Source organism: Rhinolophus hipposideros (genome assembly GCF_964194185.1).
Source record: "Rhinolophus hipposideros genome assembly, chromosome: 2".
Taxonomy (NCBI): Eukaryota; Metazoa; Chordata; class Mammalia; order Chiroptera; family Rhinolophidae; genus Rhinolophus; species Rhinolophus hipposideros.
The window spans coordinates 16,502,854-16,530,423 of NC_138048.1; the positions used below are offsets into that span (position 1 = coordinate 16,502,854).

Here is a 27,570-nt window from a genome sequence, read left to right on the forward strand (position 1 = left end):
CATGTCCATAGAATGTACTTAATGAATACTTATTGAATGAAAGCATACATAATTGCTAACTGAAAATACTTTATCTAGGTGTTGTTACACATGAGCTATCAATACTAAATAATAGCATTAAAGCACTAAAATTAGAATTATGTAACAGAAATGTAGTATGTGATTTGACCACGATAGTCAGTGTTTATGGGGTTAGGCATTTTATCCTTCATTCGAGTTATCAGCTCAAAGCCTGATTATTCCTCACTTTCATTAATGAATTTGAACACAGGTAGTACTGTCCCTGTAGCTACTGCATATTTGACTTTATTCATCACCACCGCTAATGATTATTTGACTCTGAGGATTAAGTATATCCCCTTCAGTTTGCCCTTTGCTTTACTTTGTGAATATAGTAGCCCTTTGACCTTCCCTTACTGATCAGGGGACACAGTTGTAAGTTGCAGATTGGGAGCAATTTTTTATTCCTTTGATGTTTTCAAAATGATTGAATAATTTCAAGCTGAGTGAAAAGTAACTTCAGGTAAAGAATATTTCAAGATACGTGAACTAAACAGTGTGAGATGAATGATGAATGTTTCTTCTTAATAATGTATTTTGTCACCCCTATTAACTACAACAATTCTGTCCTAATAAATTTTATCAGCTGAAAGATTCTTGGAATTTTAAATAGAAATCCCAAATAAGATGTATAATAAAAATTGCATATGTTATACTATGAATCACTACATGTCAATGGTATCAATACGATGGCTACTCCTTTGTTCATATAAAAAGTTATATTGAAGTTAAACAAGCAGAGACAATGTGTAATAAATATCTATTGAATAAAAATAAAATATTTGCAGCAAGCAGTGGAAAGCAACTAACAAGCTCCTTGAGACAAACCCAGATCGAGATTCCAGTTCTGCTTCTTTGAGTCCGTTTGGAAGGTTATTTCATGTTTAAAGTTCAGCATCTTGTGTACAATGAGAACAATCACACCAACCTCACAAATTGTTGTAATGGGTGGATAACACAATATATACAAAATACCCGTGTACGCCCTGGCACGTGGTAGGTGTTCCTTGAATTAATTAATATTCTTCCCTTTTTAAATCTATATCCAATAATCTGAAAATTTTCAGTATTGTAAATCTATCTTTAAACATGTCATTTTGTGGTGGGTTTCCTTCTTTAGTTGGGGTAGAGGGCATTTACATTGAAACTAAAGTAAATATACACTATCTAATTTTTGAGCATGGTTTCCAATCAATCTCAAAACAAGGACTGGAACACTTGCCTCAGCTGTTGTAATAGATTTAAGAGCTGTCGTTTTAAGAAGGTTGTGAGATACTGACCTACAAAAATCAAACTCTACAATATAGTTCTTGGTTCCTTTTATTTTTGCATCTTCCCCATATCTTGGGAACTATATTTATTTACCACTGTACTCTCCTTAGAAAACTGATCTACTCATTCCATGAGAAGCTTTCCCTGAATAAATAAATCTTACTGTAAGTACTCCTTTTCTCTGCATTTCATTAATAATTATATTAAGATCCTAGAATAAAATATACACTTGAATACTAAAATTTGATTTTTTTTTTTTGCTAATTTTGATGTGTTGGGATATTTACTTTCTTTTACATATTAAGAAATGATTTGTTAAATAAGTTAAGACTATGAGTAAGATTTTTTTTGTGGGTAAGTGGGATATTTAAATCATAAAATAAAATGTCTCAAGTAACTTTAAAAGTTATAGAATCAGTTTCAAAACAATTATACATAATGTTATGAATTATTATACAAAATAATTATACATAATGCAAGTCTGACAATTATGTCCATGAACTTGGCACCATGCACTTACATTGGCAGCACGGTACAAACAACTCTATAAGGTTTCATAACCTTGGTATATCAGTGTCTCACAGCTGTGTTCATATCGATGTGTGGTTGTGTCTTGCTGAGTGGCGTTCATTATTGTTGTTGTGTGGTTTTGTGTGCCATCGTGAGAATATCTGAGCTTAAATTAGAGCAATGAACAAACATTAAATTTGTTGTTAAACTTGGCAAGAGTGGAAATGAAATCAGGGACATGTTAGTCCAAGTTTAGGGGATGATACCGTGAAGAAAACGGCAGTGTACAAATTGATTAATCATTTTTCTGAGGGGAGAGAACGTGTCACTGATAACTTGAGGTCAGGGCAGCCAGTAACGAGCAGAACTGGTGAAAACATTGCAAAAATGTGTTGAATTGTGCATCAAAATTGTCGGCTGACTGTGAAAAGAATAGCAGACCAAGTAAATGTGGATAGAAAAACAGTTAGGAAAATCTTAACTGAACATCTTGGCATGAGAAAGGTATGTGCAAAAATGGTCCCCAAGGAGTTCACTGATGAACCAAAGCAAAGGAGAGTCGAAGTTTGCCAAGACCTTTTGGAGAGGCAAGGCGATGTTTTGGGCTGTGTTATCACTGGTGATGAAACATGGACGTACCAATACAACCCTTAAACAAAGCTTCAAAGTGCACAATGGAAATCAGCTAATTCACCACCACCAAAAAATTTCTGTCAGTCTAAATCAAAAGTCAAAATGATGTTGCTAACATTTTTTGATATTAGAGGGATTATTCATTATGAATTTGTACGAAGTGGACAAACAGTTAACCAAGTTTACTATTTGGAAGTGCTGAAAAAAGGCTGTATGAAAAAGTTAGATGAAAACAATTTGAACTTTTTGCTAATAATTCATGGCTCTTGCATTACGAGAAGGTACCAGCTCACACGGCACTGTCTGTGAGAGAGTTTTTAGCCAGTAAACAAGTAACTGTATTGGAACACCCTCCCTACTCACCTGAACTGACCCCCAATGACTTCTTTCTTTATCCAAAGATAAAGGAAATATTGAAAGGAATTCATTTTGATGACATTCAGGATATCAAGGGTAACACGATGACAGCTCTGATGACCATTCCAGAAAAAGTGTTCCAAAATTGCTTTGAAGGGTGGACTAGGCACTGGTGTCAGTGCACAGCTTCCCAAGGGGAGTACTTCGAAGGTGACCGCAGTGGACTGGAGTGATTCAGTAATGAGGTATGTAGCACTTTTTCTAGGATGAGTTTGGGAACTTAATTATCTGCCCTCATATGACTTGTAGTCCACCTTCCAATCTGTACTCAGTGGAAAGGCAAGCTGCTGGCCTGGGAAGACCCAGACTCCCTAAATGGAGGTACTATTGTTGGTTCCAAAGAGGACGGCACTGGTGAAGGCATTCTTCCTCAGTTTGTCCAATCGCTGGAACATTCCAATGATGAGGTTGCAACTCCTGAAGGTCTGGGTGAGCTTTTTGCGGGAAGCAGTACTCAGAGTACCACAGGGACTAGCCATCCATATCAAAGTGCTCCCAAATATACTGAAGCGCACAGAGAGTGTGTCCTCGTCAGAGTACTTGTGCTTAAACTCATCCAACACAGAGGCACACTTGGGCATGGGAGCAAAGGAGTCCTTGGCTTTCTGCTTCAACAGAAACTCACATTCGTCCATCTCCTCCTCAGGAGCGGGAGTAACTGCCTTTTTCTCCTCTTTCTGCTCAACCTGGGGTTTTGGCTTCTCCTCCTGAGAACCTTTCTCCTTCTGTGGAGTGTCCTTTTTAGCCTGGCTCTCTGCAACCTTTTTAGCATCAAACTGGGCTATTTTCTCACAGAGTTTCACCTCTCCCAAAGACATCCCAGAACTGGGACTGGTTAATGCAGGTGAGGAACGAGCGGTTGGTATTGGGAAATGCCTGGCAGAAAGAAGGCTCCAGGACCTGTTTCTAGAGCCATAGCAGGGTGCAGACAACCGTGATGTCAGCCAGTGCCACACATTTGCCCACCAGAAAAGTCCTCGTCTTCAAATGAGCATCCAATAGCTTCAGAATTGGCCTCTCCTTCTCCTTTGCATTCTCTGTGGCCTGCTGATTGTGGTATATGATGCCCAATATGGGAACACCCAGGTACTGGCAGGGGGAACTATGTCGCTATCAGCAAAGCTCCCTTACTGTACCACCTGTGCTGCTGCCTCTGAAGAACGTCCCCAAAGCTCTTCACTGCTCACGGAGTTGGCATTGGCATTGCTCTCGAACACAGAATCGTCAGCTTCAAATGCTGGAAACTTGCCCCGTAGAAATTTACAGAGAAATTCAGGGGTGCGGTTGGTTTGACTAAAGTAGAAGTGGGGTGGTGCAGAGAGCACGTGGACCTGAGCTCCACCACACTGAGCGGCAATGAGGGCCTTGAAGCCCTCCAGTTTTCAGGGTATATGTACCTGGCGCCATGGTGACTCCACAGAGAAAAACTTTTCTCTGTGTTTTTATTTAAAATGATACTCAATACACTTTAAATCAGTCATTTTAACATATTAAGAATGATATTATTAAATACACTAAGTGACCAACATCGTTAAATATGAATAAGTGGCAAAGTCCATTATTTGATGATCAATGCTGTTTTTTTTTTCTGTACAGAGAAATAGACTGCATTAAGTGTGTATAAATGAAATAAAACATTCTTTCTCATAACAAGGTATAATTGTCTTCTAAGGTTTTACGTGTATAAATATTATAGCAGCGACCATTTTCCTACACATCTCATTAGTTCTTAAAGATTGAGTTTTCGCAATGGAATTACTGGGTCAAGGATAAGAAAACTCTTTAAGGGTTTGAGAATACATTATCAAATTAATTTCTAAGAAGGCTATACAAATTTACCCTTCCAGCAATGTTTTAAGACTTATATTTTTCTACACTTAGTACCATGACTTCTTAAATCTTGAGTTACTTGGGCATGACACTCGATGTTTTTTATTTTTATTTTTAAAATTTTCTTCCCACTCCTACTCCAGTTCTAAATCCTATGCCTAATAATATCATCTAACCTTGATGGACAATTTAATAGGCCAGTCACTGTTCTGAAGACTTGCATATATTATCTCACTGTGTCACCCTAGTATCTCTAGGGAGAAACTGAAAAAGTTATTTATAAGCTATAACATTTTTATGATGCATTTGTCCTTTATGTATTTTCTTTGTGAAAAAAATTAACTTCTATTTGCAACTTCTGCCATTTTACTATTGAGGACTTTTTTATTTTTATATTTAATAAATTAATTTTTTTTGAGTCTTTTACTGTAGTAAAAAACACAATAAAAATCACATAAAATTTACCATCTAATCACTTTTAAGTGTACAGTTCAAAGTGTTAAATATATTTACATAGAAAAACAAAATGTGATGTATGGGAGGTACGAAAAAAAGTATATATATATTTTCACAGATGTTATCTATGCTCAAGCAGTAGTTTGCTGTAATCAGAAGTGTCTGGATGCTGATGGTAACCACTTTGAGCACCTCTTGTAATTGCAGAAGTCAAATGTGACTTGTAGTCATCTTTTGTTATCGGTATATATTGAGTATTACAATTAATACAGTTTATTTTCCTTTCTTAAAATGTGTACACTTTTTTTGGCACCCTCTTTATATAGATACACACACACATACACATACATATATATAATATATGTGTATCTATGTATAAACAAATATTATTTGGTCTTAAAAAGGAAGGAAATCCTATAACATGCCACTGTCACATGGATAAACATTGAAGACATTAGGTTTCATTTATTTTTACTGATTTAACTTTTTTCTTATTATCAGTGTATTTGTGTTCTAGTAGAAGAAGTGGGAAATGCGATTTAATAACAAAAGTGTTATGACCAATTATTTGATAAAATATCTATTCATTTTTATGGGGAACATTGCATCTGACAGTTGGTTGAAACACTCTTGGTTAGAAGTTTCAAAATTAGAATGTAAGACATCAACTGCAGAATCTATATATAGACCACAAAAAATCCCAGGGATAGTGAGAACTACCTGATTGTCTCTTGTCAGACAGAGGCAATCTGATATTGGGTGGCCCTGAAAACCATATTGATGTCAGGACCCCAGGATCATTTATCACCTGATCAGTTAAAATTCTTGCTTGCACCAGCCTATTCTTTAATTATGAGCTGGGCTGTTTTTCAAATCAGGGATTGGTAAATTTGCCTTCAAGGAAGGAAAGTAAGGAGTTCCCCGATATTTAGTTTGGTTATATGTTAGATTTATATTCATGTCTAAATTTTGAAATACTTAGAGGGATGAAAATTGAAACAGTATATATTTTAAATCTTCCGTTCAAGTAGCTGTATTGTTTTATACAAAGGCCATTTCATGAATACTTTTCTCCAGCTACTTCCTAATCAGACCTTACTGTATCTCATCTTTGCCTAGCTCATGGGCTCTGACAGGGAAATAACTCACTACACAATTTTTCTGGGCTAATGATATTGGTATGTATAGGTCATTTTGGCTTTCAAGTACAAATAAATTTCACTTTCCTGATAAATAAAAATTCTTGTAAATGACCTGAAAATATGGTCTCTCAAATATTGTTATTTAAATCTTGCTAGCCTTAGAAAATAGATATTATCATTTTTATGGATTTATTAAATTAGTAGGGATTACTATATTTTTCATGTCTTTGCATTAAAATATATTCTACACAAAAATTAATTTTAAAAAAGTTAAAATTCTCTATCCAACATTATTTATTCAGACATGAGATTGGAAGAAGTTACTCCTCAAGGACCATAAAGTACAGCCTAATATTTACTCCAGAAAGCAGAGCAAAACAAAGCAACTATCAGAGCAAAATAGGAGATGTGCTATTTTCTGAATCTATAGGAACTGGAGGTCAGGAATTGTTTTGAAAAGAAGGCAGAAAGAAATTCAGTACAATCTCTGAGGATTGATATTTATTTGTTGCATATTATGAGTGAAAAAATAATAACTTCAAATATCAAACAATGTATCCAAAAATGGAAACAGTTAGCAATTATGTTGATTTGTAATTAATAAGAAATAAAGGATTAGAAATCAACTGTGCCAAACCAAACAGCTGTATAATATAAAGAGACTTGGGGGAGGGTAGAATTAAAGTAGGTTTTCCGTTCTAATCTCAGTGGCTTTACATTTTATCTATACAAATTTGTTTTTGCCTTTTTAAGTTTATTTGAATTAGTTTAACATATGACTTAAATTTTAATTTTTAAATGACTGCTTTTTTTCTCACTTATCCTCAGAGGATTGACTTCAGACAAGATTATTGATGAAGCTAAAATCATAATGTTCTGCTTGTTTTAATTCTTAAAATGTGTGTAAAGGTTTCACTCTAATGTAACAGGAGTTATTTGCAGTGAAATAAATAATTCAGGACATATACATCCAATTGTAAAAACTCTGGGAAACTAGGCCCTTATTTTAATAGCATCAATTTTGCTGGGGGGAGAAAAAGGACCTGCTAGAATACTCATATGTTTGTTAAGAAAAAAACATGAGGTTCTTATTCAGTCACCAAAAAATTCTCCAATTCTTTATGAGAGCATATGTTAGAAATGACGCAAACATGTCTCAGATTGGATTAAAGAAGAAGTAAAATTGACTGCTTTAATTGACTAAAATATCAAGAGAGCTAACCTCTCTATAGGAGCTCAAACAATGTATGCCTTCTTTGATCAGTCAGGGTTCTCCACTGTATTAGCTAAGTGATTACAGCAGTTTCATACTCCACATTCTCCCATGTCATCTTTAGATAGAGGAAAGAGTGTGGTTTCTAACTGTAATACCTATGGCACAAATGCGTTTCCTGAGAACTCTATTCACAAACCTGTCTCTCATTGACCAGAGAGATGTGATATGTTGATTGGCTTAAGCCAATCATGGCACATTCTTGGAGCTGAGGATAGAGTACTTTTCACAGTAATAACATGTATAACAATGGGAGAAGAGCAAATTTCTCATTAAAAAAAAAAAAAATCACGGCCATGTGGGTAGGAGAAGCTACCCACATGAGAGCCAAGGAGTATTTGTCCACGACAAATAATACTATTGATATTAGGGGGACCAGCTGAGTTGAACAAGTGAAGTAGTGTGGTGTAATAAAAATGCAACTATAGTTTTGTCTCCCACTGCCCCTCACTTAGGGAAATATTTTTCTTCTGCCACTCACTGACAACTCTGGCAAGCCTCATGATTTTTCTGTCACTCTTAGGTAATAAGGAATCCCACGGTCATTTTATTCACAAAATGAGGTTTTGATTCCAAAAGTGGAATGTTGTTTCTGAAGTATTTAACACTTTAATCTATATTCAAGAGCAGGCCTTTCCCAGTACCTCTTTTCATCTAGATCTTGGTTGCTGGTGGCTTCCTTACTTTTTGGAAGGAGATGTATTTGGCTTCCTTATACCATATTTACTCATTTACTCGGTATAGTGATGGACCCCTCGCGGGTTGGAGTATCTGGAGAGATGAAAGGGAATGCTCTCACCTAACTGAAACTATCTTACGATGACTTTGGCTCTCTGTAAGTGGGAGAAATTTGAAGCTCACTCTGTAGTCTTTGGTGATGTCATGAAATCTTTAGAAGTCCCTTGCTGGCTCTCTCTATCTGCAGCCCTCATGGGATAGAGAATTACTCGCCTTTAGCTGGCTCTTTAGTCTTCCTTAGCTTCTTATTCCCAAGGGTTTTCTTCACATTCTCTGACAGACATTCTCTTGGATTACATTCTTTTTTAAATGAATCTAGATTGACTTCCATGTTTGGCCGACACATAAGAGACAGACACACTGTTACATGTTTTACCTTGCCAGCGTCCATCTGGTCCCCCTCCTTTACCACATCCTGTCTTAATTTACCACTTAATTTGTCATTTCAAAACTAATTTTAGAATTTTAGGATCAGCTCCTAATGGCATCACGGTTTAAAATTTTCAATTTGAATAATATCATAATAGCAATACCAGTTTGTAATATCAGCACAGTAAAATTGAATATCATTATCTACATTATTCCTTACATTTTGATTCCCATAACAATCTGATACATGATACATGAGAAAAGATCTGCGTATTAGCCAATAAAGCAAATGTTTATTGACTCTTCCTATGTGATAGTTTTGTCTGAATGTGCTTTACATGTGCTAATATATTCAAACTCTTTAGTAGTTTATGACATGTATACTAATAGTATTTTAATTTTACAAATAAGGCAATGAAAGCACAGAAAAGCTAGATGACCTGACTCAAATTCACAGACATAACATGGCACAGCTAGAATTTAATGGTAGATGCACGACTCCAGATCTCCAATTCTTAACCACCTATATTTCTGCCTTCTAAAGATTACTGAATGTCTATATTTCTCAAAATATTTCAGGTTACATAGAAAGTAATGTTGCAAGGGAGTTATTTCTGTGTAACAGATTAATTAGAAGGTAAGTAAAAGAGCAAGTCAATGAGTAAGTATTAATATACTGTCTTTTTTAGCTCAAAGAAAAATGGAGCCCCTTCCCTCTGAATTATATATTTTACCAGCTAAGATTAATTTATGCTGCACAATTTGCACTCTTTTACACAAATTTTCCTTGAGGCCGAAGCTGTTGGAAGAGCTTTCTGGAGAGAACATGACAAATGACTCCTTCAGCGCCTCAGCCGAGTCCCTGAGTTTAAGGCATGTGTGTGGATGGAGACTCATCTGAATTAGCAATACATTGCACCCACACTTTTCCATGATACAAAGTTTGGTTAGTCATAAAAATAACAATAATAATAATTTAAACACTCCCATCCTAGGACGTTAAACTTTTAAGTAAATACCAGCCTTCTCATTTAGAGGAGTTCAGTGGCTGGAAGTTCTTTTCTCTTGGCACAGATAAAACATACGTCATGTAACATGATCATCTCCTGCTCTCCTTACACACAAGTTGTAGTTCAGATCATATCATGTCATATTCTGCACACAACGATTGTTCCATGTTGTGCGTCGATGTTGCACTAAGTACAGTATCATTCATCCTAGATGACTCCCTTGAAAATTGCTTCTAAAAGTTTGTGCCAAAAAATGCTCATGAAGTTAGCAATTTACTATCCTTTAGCTATTAAGCTCCTGAAAACTGTCACTTCAGGAAATTGGATACTGTACCCTGTAAAACATGTTGTTCTGAAGCTTGGCTTCAACAATGACTACCTATCATCCATCAGCTTGTGAGTGTTGCGTTTAGTCAGCTGTTAAATTTAATACTATGACAACATTCAGATGTCAGGAAAAGATAAACACTGAAATCTCAGGCAGTGTTTTGCCTCTGAAAAAACTGAACGTGTTCATATCAGTGCTATCATTGCCGTTTATGTTTTCTTTCTTTAGCTATTGAGAGTCAAGTTGTGTCCAGGCACTTGCAGGTTCGTTCCATTTTAAATCATGGTTAGTTTCATTGATGTGAACAGACACTATTGTCATCACTTGCAGATAATGTCAAGTATTGAGAGCTAAGATTTTTATTTCAAGTCTTTCCCAACAATAGCTATTGTTCTTTATTGAATATCTATGACAAATTCCTTTAATATTGGCTGGACTAAATTTGCTATTTGTGACCAATTTAAATGGTCAACATATGCATAAGCTTATAACAAGTAAAATGTATATATACCGGTAGCGATAATTAAACGGTTGGATAATAACTCAAATGAATGCTACCTTTCAAAGCTTGACTTAAGGTTCTGTTCCAGTATGAAGCTTTCCCAGGCTTTTCATTCTACAGTGACTTCTCCCTGTTTCAAAATCACAGCATTTATCCTCTTATCTGACAAGTAATCAAGTCCTCAAGTACAGCAATTTGGCATCTTTTGAAGTATGATATTGTCATTTAACATATCTGTTAATATTTTACATTTTAAACTCCACAGTAATGAGCATAATAAATTTGTAGTTTATTCAAATGATTCTAGAAAATAGAGTTAGAATAACAGATTATAGTTCTGGAACTGAATGCATCACTTAAAGTCTAGCCTAGAGATTTATTATTAGTTTTTAAAATAAACTACAAAAGTAACTTCTATCCACATCTTTTGACATTTTACTATTGAGGACTTCCCTTTATATTTTTATATTTAATGAATTAACTTATTTTTGAGTCTTTTATTGTGGTGAAAAACAAATCACATAAAATTTACCATCTTAACTACTTTTAAGCGTACAGTTGAGAGTGTTAAGTATATTTACATAGTTTAAAAAATGCAGTATTATATATATATTACCACATATATATGTGGTTTTATATATATATATATATAAATATATATATATACACACACACATACATATATATGTATTGTGGTATATATGTGTATATATATGTATGTGGTAATATATATATATATATATATATAACCGGATGTTATTTGATCTTAAAAAGGAAGGAAATCCTATAACAGGCTACTGTCACATGGATAAACATTGAGGACATTAGATTTAATTTACTTTTAATGATTTAACCTTTTTCTTATCAGTGTATTTTTGTTATAATAGAAGAAGTGGGAAATGGGATTTAATAACAAAAGTGTGATAGCCAATTCTTTGATAAACTATCTATTCATTTTTATGGGGAACATTGCATATGACAGTTGGTTGAAATACTCTTGGTTAGAAGTTTCAAAATTAGAATGTAGGGTATCAACTGCAGAATCTACAGACAGATCACAAAAAATCCCTGAAATAGTGAGAACTACCTGATTGTCTCTTGTCAGAGGCAGTCCGATATTGAGTGACCCCGAAAGCCATATTAATGTGAGGACCCCGGGATTATTTATCACCTCCTAAAAATAAGATCAGTTAAAATTCCTGCTTGCAGCAGCCTATTCTTTAATCATGAACTGGGCTGTTTTTTAAACCAGGAATTGGAAACAAATTGTGTTTTATTCATAAGAATGGAACAACAAATAAATTAGAGACACATACAACAACATGGATGAATCTCAAGGGTATTATGTTAAACAAAAGAAAACAAGCATAAAAAACACACTCTAAGTGAATCAATTTATATGACATCAAAGTCAGGAAAAATTAATTTGCCATAATAGAAATCAGACAATGGTTGCCCCAAGATATTGGGATGGTGGTAGGAATTGCTGGGAAATGGGAATGAGGGAACTTCCTTGGATAATGGAAAAGTTTAAGTGATGGTTTAAGAAATGTATGAAATATGAATCAATATGAATCAAATTTATTGAATCAATACTTAATATTCGTTCATTTTATTGAAGATGAATTGTAACTTATTTCGTAGACTTTGGTGATTACAAATCTACGTTTTAAATTATCTTGAGTAAAGATAGTATATTCAATAGGTCTTGAGTAAATCTTCCGTGTTACTATTTATGACTACAACTAAAATTGTATGTTGTCTTTTAACCTTACTAAATATGCTTATGATGGTAGATTTCTTGGTAGATTCCTTAGGATTTTATAAGTACACAATCATTCCATCTCTGAATAGTCTTGTAGTTTTTCCTTTCCAATCATTATGTAATTAATTCTTGTTTTTACATTATTGTATTGGCTAGTAACTTTAGTGCAATTTTGAATAGACTAGAATCTCTTCACCCAAATTTCAGATGACCTTGGGCAGGTGATATGACAAATGATACAGTCCTTCTTGGATTTTAGTAACTAGTATAATTGTGGTGAGCTCATACCAAAGATAAGGGAGGAGAGATTTAAATTTTTATTGAATAAAGTCAAATGTAACAATAAAGGAATGTCTTAGACAATGAGAAACACAAGGGTGATTCAATATTTGAATTAATTTGACTTTGAAGGGTAATGGGTTGGAAGTCAAGATTACCCTTTGTGTCAGACTGATTTATAATATATTTGTTTGTTTATTGATGGAAATAATGTTATCAAGGGAGGAACAAGCTGAATCTATCTAAATATAAAAACTATGCAGAAATAACTAGGAGAGGGAAACCAACTAACATCCTTGTAAGAGAGAATTAGCCTCAGAGAGCAGTTCAGTCTTTAAAACTGCCAATAAGGAATTTAAATTTAAGCCTTATCATTGGGGTACATGGGGCTTCTTAGTAAGAGCCTTCTGTCTCATTAGGGAGACCACCTCAGGGATAATGTAGATGCCTGATCACTACACTGTACACTTGAAGCTGAAGCTGAACAATAATGAATGTCAATTACTCTACACATCCTCTAACTATGTCAAATACACATTCTCTCTCTGTCTCTCTCTCTGTCTCTCTCTCTCTCTCTCTATCTATCTATATATATATATGTATATGTACACATATATGTATATACATATAGGTATATACATATGTGTATATATACATATATGACATACTCTATGTCAACTACACATACTCTAACTATATATATATGTATATATACATATATATATATATGTATATATACACACACACACACACATATAGTTACAAGAAGTGGAGTACAGCATTAGCAATAGAGACAGTGGAAATGTAATGGCTGTGTGCGATGTCAGAGGGGTAGTGGATGGAGGGAGGAGGACTGTCACTGTGTGAGGAATATAAATGATAAATATTTAACTTTTACATTGTTTTTTACACCTAAAACTAATTTTAAAAATGTTTAAAAAAGAGGGCTTTTTGTTCTGAGATACTTGAGATCTATTTTCCTAGACTATGCCTGCATTTGACCAAGCAATATGATCTACTCTGTTACGATCCTCACTGCTCTCCCCTGTCATTGTGCTACCCACCAAAAGAAGCATGTTGCTGAGTGCTGAGCTTGTACTTCTAAGCTCTTTGGGAATGGTACCAAAGACACTTAGTAGGTTGTTATGTTAACTCAATTCATGTGAGTGATGGACAGGATGGGTCTGTTTTTCTCAAGCATGAATATTACCTCTTTCCTCAACCATTATTCTATATTATTTTCTTTGAACTCTCCAGTTATATCTCTAGCTTTTTTTTTTTAATTAATATTGACAACAAACTGAATTCCATTTATCTTTCATTGATGGTTCATATTTAATTAGAAATGATAATATTCCCCTTCTGTTTATATTAATGTTTCACAATTAATTAGAAATTGATAAAAATTGATATACAGGGTCACATGAAATTAGAAAATAAATGAAGGAGGCTCCAGAAGAGATATAGTAATCCCTGTTCATCATGTTTAATATTACGTGAATTATTTCCTTCAGCATTTCTGTAGGAAGTTGCTTTTATTCCCAACTGAATCAGTAATATGTTACCTCATGCAATTGGTTCTTGTAGGACCATCATTGTATTGGTCACTTCGTATAATTTTTAATAGAGGGCCATATAAAAATGCTTTTAGACACATACTATAAAGACAGGCCAGTTCTGTCAGTTTCCTTTTCATCTTTGTCTTTTTTTGGTAATTTGAAATTTGGCCTGTTTAAAGCGGTTCTGTTCATTGAACTGTGGTTTTGAAACACTGTATTAAAAGAGGCCATTTTAAAGGAGCCACTCAAGAAATCAGTAGCAGCTTATAGGAAAAAAGAAACAGTATATAAGGTACACATTTACGGTTGAGATCTGACATTCACAACTGAGAGAAAAGGGAGAGGGAGTCTTTCTTCATTAGCAGCATGACCAAAGCACTTAGGGATTTCACTCCCTCACATCCATTATTTCATCTATTGTCCTAATTTAATTTTCCATGATTTTCCTGACAGTGAAGGTTGGCAACTCTTAAGTACAGTACAAAGGGTTTGTAGCACTCATGTTAATAATTACACAAGCTGTTGAAGCTTTTTGCTGAAGGGTGTATTGTCAAAAATATCAAATTTAGACAAAAGCAGAAGCTACAGATGTGAGTGGAACTGGAATCCCTGAGTGCTTTTGTTTTTAATCCACAGAAAGAAGCCACCTCATGAGGCCTAAACGTTAATAAAGCATTCATACCATTTGGAACATTTTGAGAGCTCCAAACAGGAACAAGATCTTTGGAGAGCTGCCATCAAATTGTTGCTGCTATTGTCTATGCTGTCACTTGCCAGGGTCCCTCTGACAATATAAAATTATGATTCCTACATTTTTCTCAGCCAAATCAATTCATTTTCTAATGTGTGTATTGGCCCATTTTAGAACAACTGATCCAAAAATATAGCTTCCTAATTGTGGAAAAAAAGTAAACTTTAGTCCTTTATCCTACCTTTTCTTTAAGGATGCAAACACTCACTCTTATTTCATCCTTTGTTTTTTACAGGAGGCCAAATTTCCCACAGTATGAAATTGCTTTGTACCACTTAGGCCCATGTACTATCAATGTTCCACACCTGTGAGCCAGACTCTCTCACATAGATAATAGAAATAAGATCTTCAGCAAGGGAGGTGGCCAAGGGTTATTATTAGGAGACTTCCAATATCTCTGTGCATCAAATATTGGTCATAGACTAAAGGAATAATATCCCATTAATTTAGTAACAATCCCTCTCAACTATAAGAAGATGCTTTTATGAAAAATAATGTAGAAATATATTTAAAAGAGATGTCTAATACATAATAGTATTATAGAGATATTTGAGATATAAAACCAGTACACTTTTACTCTCATAATCCTACCTTTCCTCAAAATGAGTAGGGGGAATGCCATTGTAAAGAGTTGGCTAGAACCATAAAGAGAGAATTGATCATCTTTGAATTTTAACGAGATTTTTTGAGTCAATTGAGAAATAATAGTTCTCCAAAATAGGCTACTTGTAGAGAGGATTATTTTTTTAATTTCAGAATCTTCAAGAACAAAACTTACTATATGTCATTATTTGAAAAGTATAAATATAAGGAATGTTTCTTCTCCACAGGAAGGAGTAAAAAGACTTTAGAGTTCCTGAAAAATAGGCCTAAATACCCGATTAGAGGGGATGACACCAAGTGAATCCCTGAGAAGAGTCACTGCACAAGCCAACTACCCCCACCCACCCCAAGCATAAATTGAAGGGGGAGCTTAAAGTGAATAAACATTTTGTCTCATTTACTCTTTGAAGCTCATGAAGGTAGCTTCATTGAAACAGAAATACTAATAAGACGTGTTTAGGCAGGAAGAAAATCTGAGACAAAGATCCTATTTCCAAGTAGACTGCACATGGTATTGAATAAACACTCAAATTTTTAAATCTCCTTTAAGTAGCTGAGGATTGAGTAGATGGTCCTGCCTAGGGTTCAGCTGAAGTCTCAGGAGAGGTGTCACTGTAACAGAGGCACTTGTCTAGGCAGATCCAAGCCATAGAATAGAAGAAGAATGCAGTGGAGTCTCTGGTTTTAGTAGCACTGGAGGGTTGTGAAAAGGAGCCTAGAAACACAGTAGCAGAATGTTAATGTGTGCACTCAAGAGAGTGGCTGCTTGGGTTTATATCCATTCATACAAGTATGAGGTGTGATCAAAACATACGGTGAATGTTTAAATGAAAAAAAAGAAAATTTTTACAGTAAAAGACACATTGCCATTCATCCCCCTCAAAATACTTTCCCTCACTTTAAACACACTTATTCCATTGTTCTTGCCACTTTCTGAAGCAGTTCTAGAAGTCCTCTTTCATGAGTGTCTTCAGTTGTGCTGATGTGGCTCTCTCAATGTCCTGAATTGATTCAAAACATTTACCTTTCATGGTCATTTTTACTTTGGGGAAGAACCAGAAGTCACACAGTGCCAGATCTGGTGAATAAGGTGGATGAGGACACACTGTAATGTTTCCATTTGACAGAAATTGCCATGTACCAGAAGAGATGTGTGACACAGAGTGTTGTGATGATGGAGGATGAAATAAAGACACAAAAGAGTGTCTTCCAGAACTGCTTCAGAAAGTGGCAAGAACAAGGAGATGAAGTGTGTTCAAAGTGAGGTGGGTGGTATTTTGAGGAGAATTAATGGCAATGTGTTTTTTACTGTAATATTTATTTATTTATTTAAACATTTACCTTATTTTATGATCACACCTTATACCTCATACTAACTCTGTAACTTTGGGCATGTTACTTAACCTCACTGGACCTCCATTCCATCATCTATATGAGATTATTTATAGTGTCATCATTTAGGGCTGTTATTAAACTAACTCAAGTATAAATATGACACACTTTGAATAGTACCTGTAACATGGTTAGCACCTTATGTGTGCTTCGTAAATAAGTAGAGTCAGCAGAGGGGAATGGCCAGGCTCTTTGTGAGTAATCACGGTGTGTTTCTCCTCCCAAGAGAACGATCAATTGTACTAGCTATAGGCACTTCCGAGTGGATGCTTACAGGACAGAGACCATTGCCCAAAGAAAGGTGAAATCAGCTTTCCTCATCACTGACTACCTAGGGGAGACAGCAGGTAACAGCATGTAGGCCAGATATCCCTTCAATGCTACAATGATTTTGCATAAACTTCTCACTGTACCAAGATGCCACACAAAGAAAAATAAAAAAAAAATGCCTATTTGAAAGAAATCATGAAAAACTGAACATTTATTCTAAAGAAAAATAGTTAGAACAAGTTTTCCAATCTGTTTTTTAACCCACCAGGGGCATTTATGGATAAAATGAGAAATGAGGTTAATTAGAGGTGGAAAAAAGCCTTTATTTAATTGTTTTATTTTATTTATTCAATTGTGTGGTACATTTGTGTTATTGTGTTAAATTCAAACCCCATACAATATCTTTTTGCCTCTCTCTCTCTCTCTCTCTCTCTTTAATTTGTTTTGTTTTTAGTCAATGGATATTAAAAGCACAAAAAATATCAAGAGTCGTAGCAGTGCAAGGTTTTTCTGTTTTTGTTTTTTTGTGACAAAGTGTGTTCTTGATTCTTTAAATGTTTCACAATTACACTTTGGACCTATTGCTTCATCCCTGGTCCCACCTACATCAAACAAGTTGAACCTAAATCCATTACATGACTCTTCACTTTAATTTCAAACTGAATATGGAATCTCCAAAAACAAGAATTTCATAATCTATATAAATATATTTTAGACGAGGGAGGAGAAACTGCATAAGTAAAATTTAAATGGCATCACAAATTTTATATACCTACAGTATTTTTATATTTTTAGATAGACTAAGGCAATATTTTTAGATGGACTAGAGTTACCTATGAGTATCCATACTTAGCTCTCCAATAATTTGAATCAATATTGCTGAAATAGCTGCTATGATAGAGAATTTTTGTAAAATTCTCTAGACTATGTTTTTAAAACTAATATAAAGTATGGAACATCAATTTTGATGTTCTAATCTCTGAGAGTTTTAAAATTCTTCTATTTTAGAATTTTTTATTAATTGATCATAATGAATCTTTAAAATTATTTCAATCAAATTTACTTTTTTTATCTGCTTAAATAGGGGAGAAATTCATGTGAAACCTAAATACTTCCATATTCATTTAATTTTAGTAAAAGAACAAATTAAGCCATGTTTATATTATTGGCAATGACAATCATTTGGTTCGAAGTAGTATGCTAATTCACTACAGCCCCTCATGCTAGAAAGAATGGGATAGTATCATTGACTTTTATTCCATGGTGTGTGTGAATCTCCACCCATTTAAGTAAGTAAGGCAAAAAGTCTTCCTAAAAACTGGCAAATGAACATTCTTGACAATAGAGAGCACTGACTTTTGTTTAAGAAAATATTTTTGCATAATGTGTTATAATTCACATTTGTACATACTTCATAAAACTGCTAATGTTAAGATTTTATACCTCCATTTATCCTAGTATAAGTACCCCTTTGAAATGGCTAACACAGAAAATAAGAGAACAAGGTAGAAACAGAATGATTAAGTAATTTATCCAAGGTCATTCAGATAATTAATGGTAGAGACCAGAATAGAAACAAAAATCTTTGGACTAATGTGACATACGTGTAATTGGCTGGAAGATAGTTAAACAGGAAAAGCATAATGAGAAAGCAGAGGGCTTTTAACTCCAGTTTATGCAGCTGTGGCACTGAATAGTGAATTTCAGGAATGAATTAAAAGGACAAAAGCAGACTAAGAGATCAGATTTACCTGCTTAAAACAGGCTAGTTTTTCACCCTTTTCACTGCAGCAGTGGCAGGCATTCTCAGGAGATGCAATCTTTCTGTTTAAGGAATTTTGTAGAAAGCATTAGCAGAGAATACACATTCAAAGAGAACAATTTACCTCACCTCCAGCATGTAATAGGACAGAAAATAGGACAATGAACAGAAAGAAAAAGAAATGTAGACTCTGAAATTTATGTAATGCGATTAAGAACCTCTCTGTGTGTGGACCAATCTCAAGACCACTCCACAGTACCAGGAGTGTGTGGGGTCGGCGAAGAGGTCCGCAGGGTCAAGGAGTATGACGTGATGTCATGGAGACTGCAGCCTTATTGTGGATCCTGTGCTAGGTATCAGGAATCCCCAAACCTCCAGCCATTTGGCACTGAATGTGTTTTCAAGGCTCATGCAAACCTCTTTTCCAGGCCAATTCACCAGAGGCCCAAAGGATGACCCAAAGGGGTGTTTTTATGGGGAAAGCATATTGGAGAGAGCTTGGATGTCCACATGCGAATGATTGCGGTCTTTCACCATGTAGGATGGAGTCGAAGAAGGGAGAAGATCTTTAGTTTTCAGGTTCCAAAGGCAACTAGAATTTCTACATTGCACCTGGTCTTCCAGGTCATTGTGAATGTACTAAACTTGATATATTGTATTTACTAGTTTTGTAACTTGATTTAAAACAATTATTAGGTTGTTGCAAAAGTGATTGCGGTTGAAAAGGTTAAAAATAATCGCAAAAACCGCAATTACTTTTGCACCAGCCTAATATTTGGGCATGGAGTATACAGCTCTCCCTTTGTACTCTTGACTCAAACCCCACGAATGTCAGGGGTGGGTAGGTCTTCAGATTTGTAGTTATTGTACAAAATCTAGTTAAAAATTAATATCAATTATTTCATTTTAATATCTTGATTCTCAATGCCACCATTTTAATATCAATTCCCATTTACTATGTGACCATGATTATTTCCCACTGAGCCTTAAGGCACCTGCGATTTCTCTATTCTCATCTCATCTTTCTTCCAACTCAGTCTTCCACATTACTGACTAAATACATTTAATTAAAATTAATTTATGTAACATCTGATAATAGCATTCAGTAATTAAAATCAATATGCCCCCACCCTCCCAATAAAAGGCTACATTTAAACTCTGTAATGTAGGACAAAAAGGCATATTTGTGAGTTTCATACTCACCTACTCTTTGTGTCTTTCAGCTTCCATGCTTTTGCAGGTTGCTCTTTCTACCTGGAAACTCTTGTCTGCTTTCTCAGATTGAGTAACCCTTACTCATCCCTCAAGATTCACCTCCTGTCTTCTCTCCTCTGGGAAGCTTTCTCTGTGCTTCTCAGACTGAGCTAGGTGCCTGTTTTTTGTGATCCGAATCGTGCATGTTTCTTTCAGCACTCATCACTGCAATTGATTTTCTTGTCTGTCAACTCTAGATGCTAAGCATTTGGAGATTAGTGGCTGTGTCCTTTATTTTATTTTTGAATTCATCTACAAACATTTGTTCTATCTGCTTCAATCCATATACTGTGCAAGGTACTAGCCCTGTAATAATAAAATACATTGGGGATGCAATAAAAAAGCATGGTTACAGTCACTGGACACTGTGACGTGGGCTTAGATGGGGTTAAATATAGGTTTTTGATGACAACTCATGGGAAGTTCCCCCAATTTTGTCATCCTGGAGGAGAAAGAATCCTGCAGAAAGTGGATATGGGCTACAACCTGTGTATGATGTGTTTGGTAGGCCCAATGCCTTTCGTATAACATGATATAGGATACCCTCTGTGATCACTACATTGGCACTAATCCAAGGTTGTGACAAAGCTGGTGTGTCCTGGTGTAGACTGCAGAAGTTACTAAATAAATGAGATAAGCTAGAGGGACAAAAGAAGAGGTTCTAATCAAAATGAGGACAAAGTGACTGTCCAGCCACTGTACATGGGAAAAATATAGTCAGTAGGGTCAATGTAGGGATTGAAAAAAATGTATAGACTGTTTATCTCAACATTCTAGACATGAAGTAGAATCTATATGACCTATTGCAGCATTTGTTCCTATTTAAAAGGTTTGAGTTTATAAATGAACATCATATTTATATAGTTTTTTTTTCTTGTTTTTTCTTTGTACAATTCACAACGCATGTTAGTTAAAGACAGTATTTCACTTCAACTTTTTGGTTCATAGAAATGACTGTTTATTCTTTCCTTGCCTTTGAAATATGATGAAAAAATAAAAAAAAGACAATAATTATGAGTGAATGTTGCTTTAATCAGTTGCACATTGGAATAAGTTAGCAAATTCTAATGTATTCTATACACACAGATTTATGATAACTGTGTAAGACTATTTAAAATTTATTCCATATGCTGGGTTGAGGTTTTCTCAACTATTTTTTAAAGTATATTTATAATATAATGTGTCACTTTAAAATATCACTTATTGTTAAGAGATGGATATTTACTAGTTAAAACTAACATAAATTTGCCATCTGCATTCTCTTTTTTCTTTATTCCCTTTTCTTTCTTTCTTTCTTTCTTTCTTTCTTTCTTTCTTTCTTTCTTTCTTTCTTTCTTTCTTTCTTTCTTTCTTTCTTTCTTTCTTTCTTTCTTTCTTTCTTTCTTCTTCCTCCTTCCTTCCTTCCTCCCTTCCTTCCTTCCTTCCTTCCTTCCTTCCTTCCTTCCTTCCTTCCTTCCTTCCTTCCTCCCTCCCTCTCTCCCTCCCTCCCTCCCTCCCTCCCTCCCTCCCTCCCTCCTTCTCTCTCGCTCTCTCTCTCTCTCTCTCTCTCTCTCTCTCTCTCTCTCTCTTTCTGAATGGGGAGATCAGTAAATAGAACTGTTTACTGAATGAAGCAAAAAAATGTGGCCATCCCTGTTTAAATGTGTCACCATTAACATCAGAGCATATCTCAATTTGTGGATACTTAAAACTAGCCCCTAGCAAATCTTTGAACAAATATAATTGTATCTATACAAAATCATACCATGAGAATAAAGCTTTGTCTACATTGCCACTGCTGATAACAGTAATGTCATTTCCCAGAGCAATATTAGAAATAGATATACTGGTAGGTCATATTGAATACACTAGATTTAATTAGTTCAGGCCTTGCTAATCCAGACCACAAAATAAACCTAAGTCGAAAATTTTCTCAATGTAATTTACTAAAAACAACCTATATGAAAAACATTTTTCTATGTAACTGATAAACACACATATTGAAAGGGGAGAAAGTCTAAAATGTGTTGAAAAATAGAATTTTGGGAATGGATGTCCAGGGCCAATCTATTCTATTCTGTACACACAATCTAATAGCCACGTGTTACTTAAATCTTACAGATAACTGTCTTTGATTTTTCTTTTGTATTTTTGAAACTTAAGAAAATTCTAACTAAATATAATAATATTTAAACCATTGTTTGCAATATTTTCTTAAGACTATGTTTCAAAATATATACATTTTGTTTCCGCTTGAAAAAAACTTTTTTTTTCTTGAGTGCACATCTACATAGTTTGAATTCTTGTTCCATTATTTTATGCGAGAGACAAATTGAACCTGGCTTTCTAATTCTGATTTGTACAGCTCTCCACTCTGCTCACAATCAAATTTTATAACCTACTCTGTTTTACAACATACCATTGAGACCTAAACTAATGTGTTTGCATAAGATTTAACAAAAGATTTAATATTAAACTAATTATTAAATTAATAAATAAATTATTAAAATGAATAAAATTTAGACACATTAACGTTTTAGTGATATATTAATGTCTGCATGTAAATAGTAGTTTAGTGAAACACAATAGTAAATTTATGATAGCATAAATTTGGAGAGTTTTCATTGGAAATTATGTAAAAAAAGTGTCTTGGGCTTTCTTTAGTTATGACATATTTTATAATTAGTGCATTATTATTTCAAAATTAAAGAATACAAACAATTTATGAAATACGTTCTGTCTCAAAATATTTACACTATAACAAAGAAAATGACAAACTGAAAATAAACAGAAATCTTAAATGTTATAAAACATAATCTTCTAGTGCAATAACTGCTCTTACAGATTGTTATATATAAGAATTGTATTGACAGCATGATTTGAAATAAATTTCTGCCTAGTACTACAAGCATTTTTAAACAAAAGTTTGAATATTTCTTTATGAGTAACTGTCCTTTTGGTTTTGTATGTAAGAAATAAGAGAAAATTAACAGTTCATTATGTTTCTATATCTGAATTTATTTTGTTTAAAATCACTCTGTCACTTAGTGAGAATCATTTACATAATTCTCAGTAACAAACCTGGAAAGTGAGTCACATAAAGGATTCAAACAAAAACATTTTTGATAAGCCTGAAGTTATTTCTCATATAAGTTACTAAAATTATTCCTCAAGATAAATTTTTGTTTTACTTGCATTAATTGCAATAGGTATATTTTTCTACTTAGTCTCTTATATTTCTTTACCATAGGTGTAATTTAAATATTAAAATGTTGAACTCTAGTAATAATCAGTCAGTAATTAAAATATAAACCAATATTGCATTTTTCTTGTAGTACTAAATATTCAGCAAGAATACTATAACATATAATATAGTATAGACAAACTTTATGAAATGAAGATATATTTGCATTTCCCAAGTTATCTGGCTTAGCATGGTTCCTAGTCACTACAGACAGGGGGCTCTTACGACACTACCACGCTTATTCCTGCGCGCAATATGGAGATGTGGGAGAGTGGCCTTGAGTCGTTGGTGTCATTGCCACTGCCTTCTGAATGATTCTTCTGCCATTTTTTATTTTATGCCCTATAGTCCTGGTTCTAGTCCTTCTACAATTTAAATCTGACAATGTCAGTCTGTAGCTTAAAGTATTATTGCTTTGGGGTTGATATCCTAAATTTGAGCAGCATACAAAGACAAACTTGTTTGTCGGTCTCATACCCTGCCTCTTGCACGTGCTCGTTCATGGCTCTGATTCTTTGCCCATTTTGCTCCCTGTGCCCGGAAAAATCATCTCCATCCTGCTTGGCTCTTTTGCATCCATCAACACTTGACTCAAGTGTCATCTTGTCTGGGAAGCCATCCAGTCCTCACCCAGACAGAGATAGCTGCCTTTGCTCTAGGTGCACAGAAGCACCCAGTGGGGTTTGAGGTGTGAAAATAATGTGCCAGAAGAAATCTTACTTTGAGAAAATATTCATGAGATTCAAGGCTGCCTTCTTATTTCTGGGCATTTTAGTTCCTCAGAATAGCCCTAAAAGAATAGTTTTCCTCTGTGGGTAAGATCTTCTTCCTTGATTTCAGTGGCGGTGCTACAATCAACATTCCTTGTAGAAAACATGAGCTGATCTCCATAGCCATTCTTGCTTTGGCTGGTGGAAGAGGTAGGCCTGAATCTGGAATGAGCCAAGTCAGTGTGTCCCTTTTCCATGAGTGGGGAATGTGGATACAGAAATGTTATAATCAATGTTTTTTTTCTTTTGTTTGTTTATTTTTTTTCCAGCCCATACCTCTAACATATAAACTCAGATTTTTGGCTACTATGCTTTTTCTGGGGGAGGAGGGACAAGTATATATTTATAGAGTTTGCTGCATTAAAATTCTCTCTCTCTCTTTTTCTTTTCTTTTTTTTTTGTATGTCTTGTTCTCTTTATTTTTACTATGGATTCAAATTACCACTTGGTGTCATTTTCTTATTTTGATACAGTTTTGATCCCATCAAACTAACTGTATTGTACTCTTAACCTTTTTCCCCCCAAATAAAGCCTAACCGAACCATCACCTCTAATGCGTGTTTTGGAGTAAAAATTAACATAAGACCCGGTCTTATTTTAATATAATATAAGACCAATTATTCTGTGATATGTTTTTCTATGTAGGTTTGCCTCAGTTTTTTTCTTTTTCTTTCTTTTTCAAAAAATAGTTATATTCAGTGTCATGATTAGACTGTTACATTTAGCAATCAACAACATGGGTACAAAAAGAAAATCTACATCAAAACCCTTTGTTGGAATGCTTTACACTTCTCACAGAACAGAAACTAAAATAACCTGTTACACATCACAAATACAGTCCTCTATCGTTTTCTGCCCAGGCATACGAGTATTGTCTAAAACATGCCTTCTTTGTAGCAACTTGGCCCCGCCACCACTGTGCTTGGCTGAGTTCACAAAGTTTTGTAACCTGTATCTTCCCTGTAACTTCTCTGGCTTTCCTCTCCTGCTAAGCTTTGTTTCCTGGCAGTAATTAATACCTTCTAGCACTGCCATAGCTACTGCTGCCACCATAGCTGCCTTGGTTTCGTGGTTTCGCAAAGGATTGGCCTACCACCATAGGGGCCAGAGTTTCTGTCTCCAAAGTTTCCTCCTTTCATGGGTCCAAATTTGAAGATTGATTTTTGTAATTGCCAAAATTGTTTAGCTTCCGCCACCTTCAAAATTGCCAAATTCTTACCAAATTCATTAGTGCCATCCCCACTGCTACCGTATCCCCCACCACAACTGCCCCCAAAAGCCACCTCAACCATTGAAGTTTCCTCCACGACCAACATTGTCATTCCCACTGAAACCATTTCCTCAACCACCACCGAAGTCTCCAGAACCACTTCAACCTCTTTGACTGGATGAAGCACTGGCCGTATCTCGCTTAGATAGAGCTTTCCTTACATCACCGTTGTGGCCATTCACAGTGTGGTATTTCTGAATGACAATCTTGTCTACAGAGTCATGGGAATCAAAAGTGACAAAAGAAAAGCTTCTTGCCACTGCCTGGGTCAGTCATGATTTCAATCACGTCAGTTTCCCCACACTGTTCAACATAATCTCTTAGATGATATTCTTCAGTGTCTTCTTTAAACCAGCAGCAAAAATCTTCTTCGCAGTTAAGTGGGCACCAGGTCTTTGAGAATCTTCTCCTGAGACAGCCCTCTTTGGTCCCACAACTCTTCCCTCCACCTCTGTGGCCTTGCCTTCATGGCTGCACCCACCTCCTCTACGGTGGCACACATGACAAACCCAAAACCTCTGGAGCGCATGGTGTTTGGATCTCATCATCACAGTCAGTGAGCATTCCCCCACTGCTCAGAATGGCTCCTCAGACCCTCATTGGTTGTTTCAAAGCTCAAACCTCTGATGAAGAACTTCTGCAGCTATTTAAGCTGTTTGTGAGACCGACTTAGACATGACGACTGCGGGAGTTAACGATGCTTACTTGGTGGCATCCACCAACAGAAAGGGTTCTTTTTCTTTTTTTCTTTCTATTACCATATATTTGACCCCCTTTACTCTCTTCATCCTCCTACCCCATACTGTTGTCTGTGTCTATGAATTTATTCATTTGTTGCTTTCTGTTTTATATCCCACATATGGGCTAAATCATATCGTTCTTGTACTTTTCTGTATGACATATTTCCACCTGAAAAACATTGAAAACATTTATTCATAAAGTTATATATACCCCAATGCTCACTGAAGCATTATTTACAGTGTCCAAGACATGGAAACAACCTAAGTGTCCTTCGATGGATGATTGGACAAAAAAGATGTGGTATATATACACAATGGAATACTACTCTGCCGTAAAAAAGATGAAATAGTGCCATTTGCAACAACATGGATAGGTCTTAAGAGTATCATGTTAAGAATTTTCTCTAGTAGCTCTTGTAATGTGGATCTTCTAGCAACAAATTCTCTGTTTTTATTTATCTGGGAATCTTTCTTCCTGCATGCCTTTATTGTTTCAGATAAAAATAGCTATTTAAAAAAAATACATATATGATTTCTTTTATGTGATGAGTCATTTTTCTCTTACTGCTTTCAAAGGCTTTTGTCTTTGGATTTCAGTATTTTTAATGGTACTAACAATATCTTAAAGTTCATTGGTTCCTTCTTCTGCCGGTTTAAATCTCTAGTTAAGCCCTCCATTGAAATTTTCATTTCAATCACTGTACTTGTCCACTCTAGAATTACCATTTTAAAATGTAGTTTCTATCTTTTCATTATATTTTCTATTTGATGAGACATTGTAATCATAGCTTATTTTATTTCTTTAAGCATGGTTTCTTTTAGTTCTTTGGACATTTTTATAATAGCTGCTTTAAGGTATTTTGTGAAATCTGACATCTGTGGTCTCTCCCAGGGTGTTTATGTTGTCTGCTTATTTTGTCGATGTATGGATCACACCTTGCTATTTTTCCATATATTATTATTATTATTAATATTATTATTATTATTTTTTTAAACTAGACACTTTTGGTAATATATTGTAGTAACTCTGGATAGTGATTTCCTTCCACCTCTCTGGGCTTGTTTTTGTTGTTAACCTATTTGTTTAGTGACCTGACTGGACTATTTTAGTGAAGTATCTTTTCTTTGCAATATAAAGCTTCCGATGTCCCTTTTCAGATGTAGCATCTTGGGCACGTACACAGTCACCCTAGGATGACAGTGTCTCTACCAGGCCTTTTTGGACTGTCTCGCTGATATTTCCAGCTTCCTTTTGTATCACCCCAGATGTTAGACTTCACTAATTTCTAGATGATTGCTCTATCATTTTAAATACTTCTTAGGGGGATAACTTGCTCCATGGGCTGATCCAATAAAATTTGGGCGGGAATAATTTTTGAGGCCAGTCTTTGA

At 35.0% G+C, this 27,570-nt stretch overlaps 1 pseudogene across 1 annotated transcript; it reads right to left on the reverse strand.

Annotated features, from left to right (window-relative positions):
• Positions 1-3,116: 3,116 nt before the first annotated feature.
• LOC308506465 (elongation factor 1-gamma-like) lies at positions 3,117-24,000 on the reverse strand (annotated as a pseudogene). The gene is made up of 3 exons: positions 23,876-24,000; positions 18,911-18,983; positions 3,117-4,326 (listed from the first exon to the last, which is right to left on the reverse strand). The product of its transcript is annotated as an elongation factor 1-gamma-like (transcript).
• Positions 24,001-27,570: the final 3,570 nt, after the last annotated feature.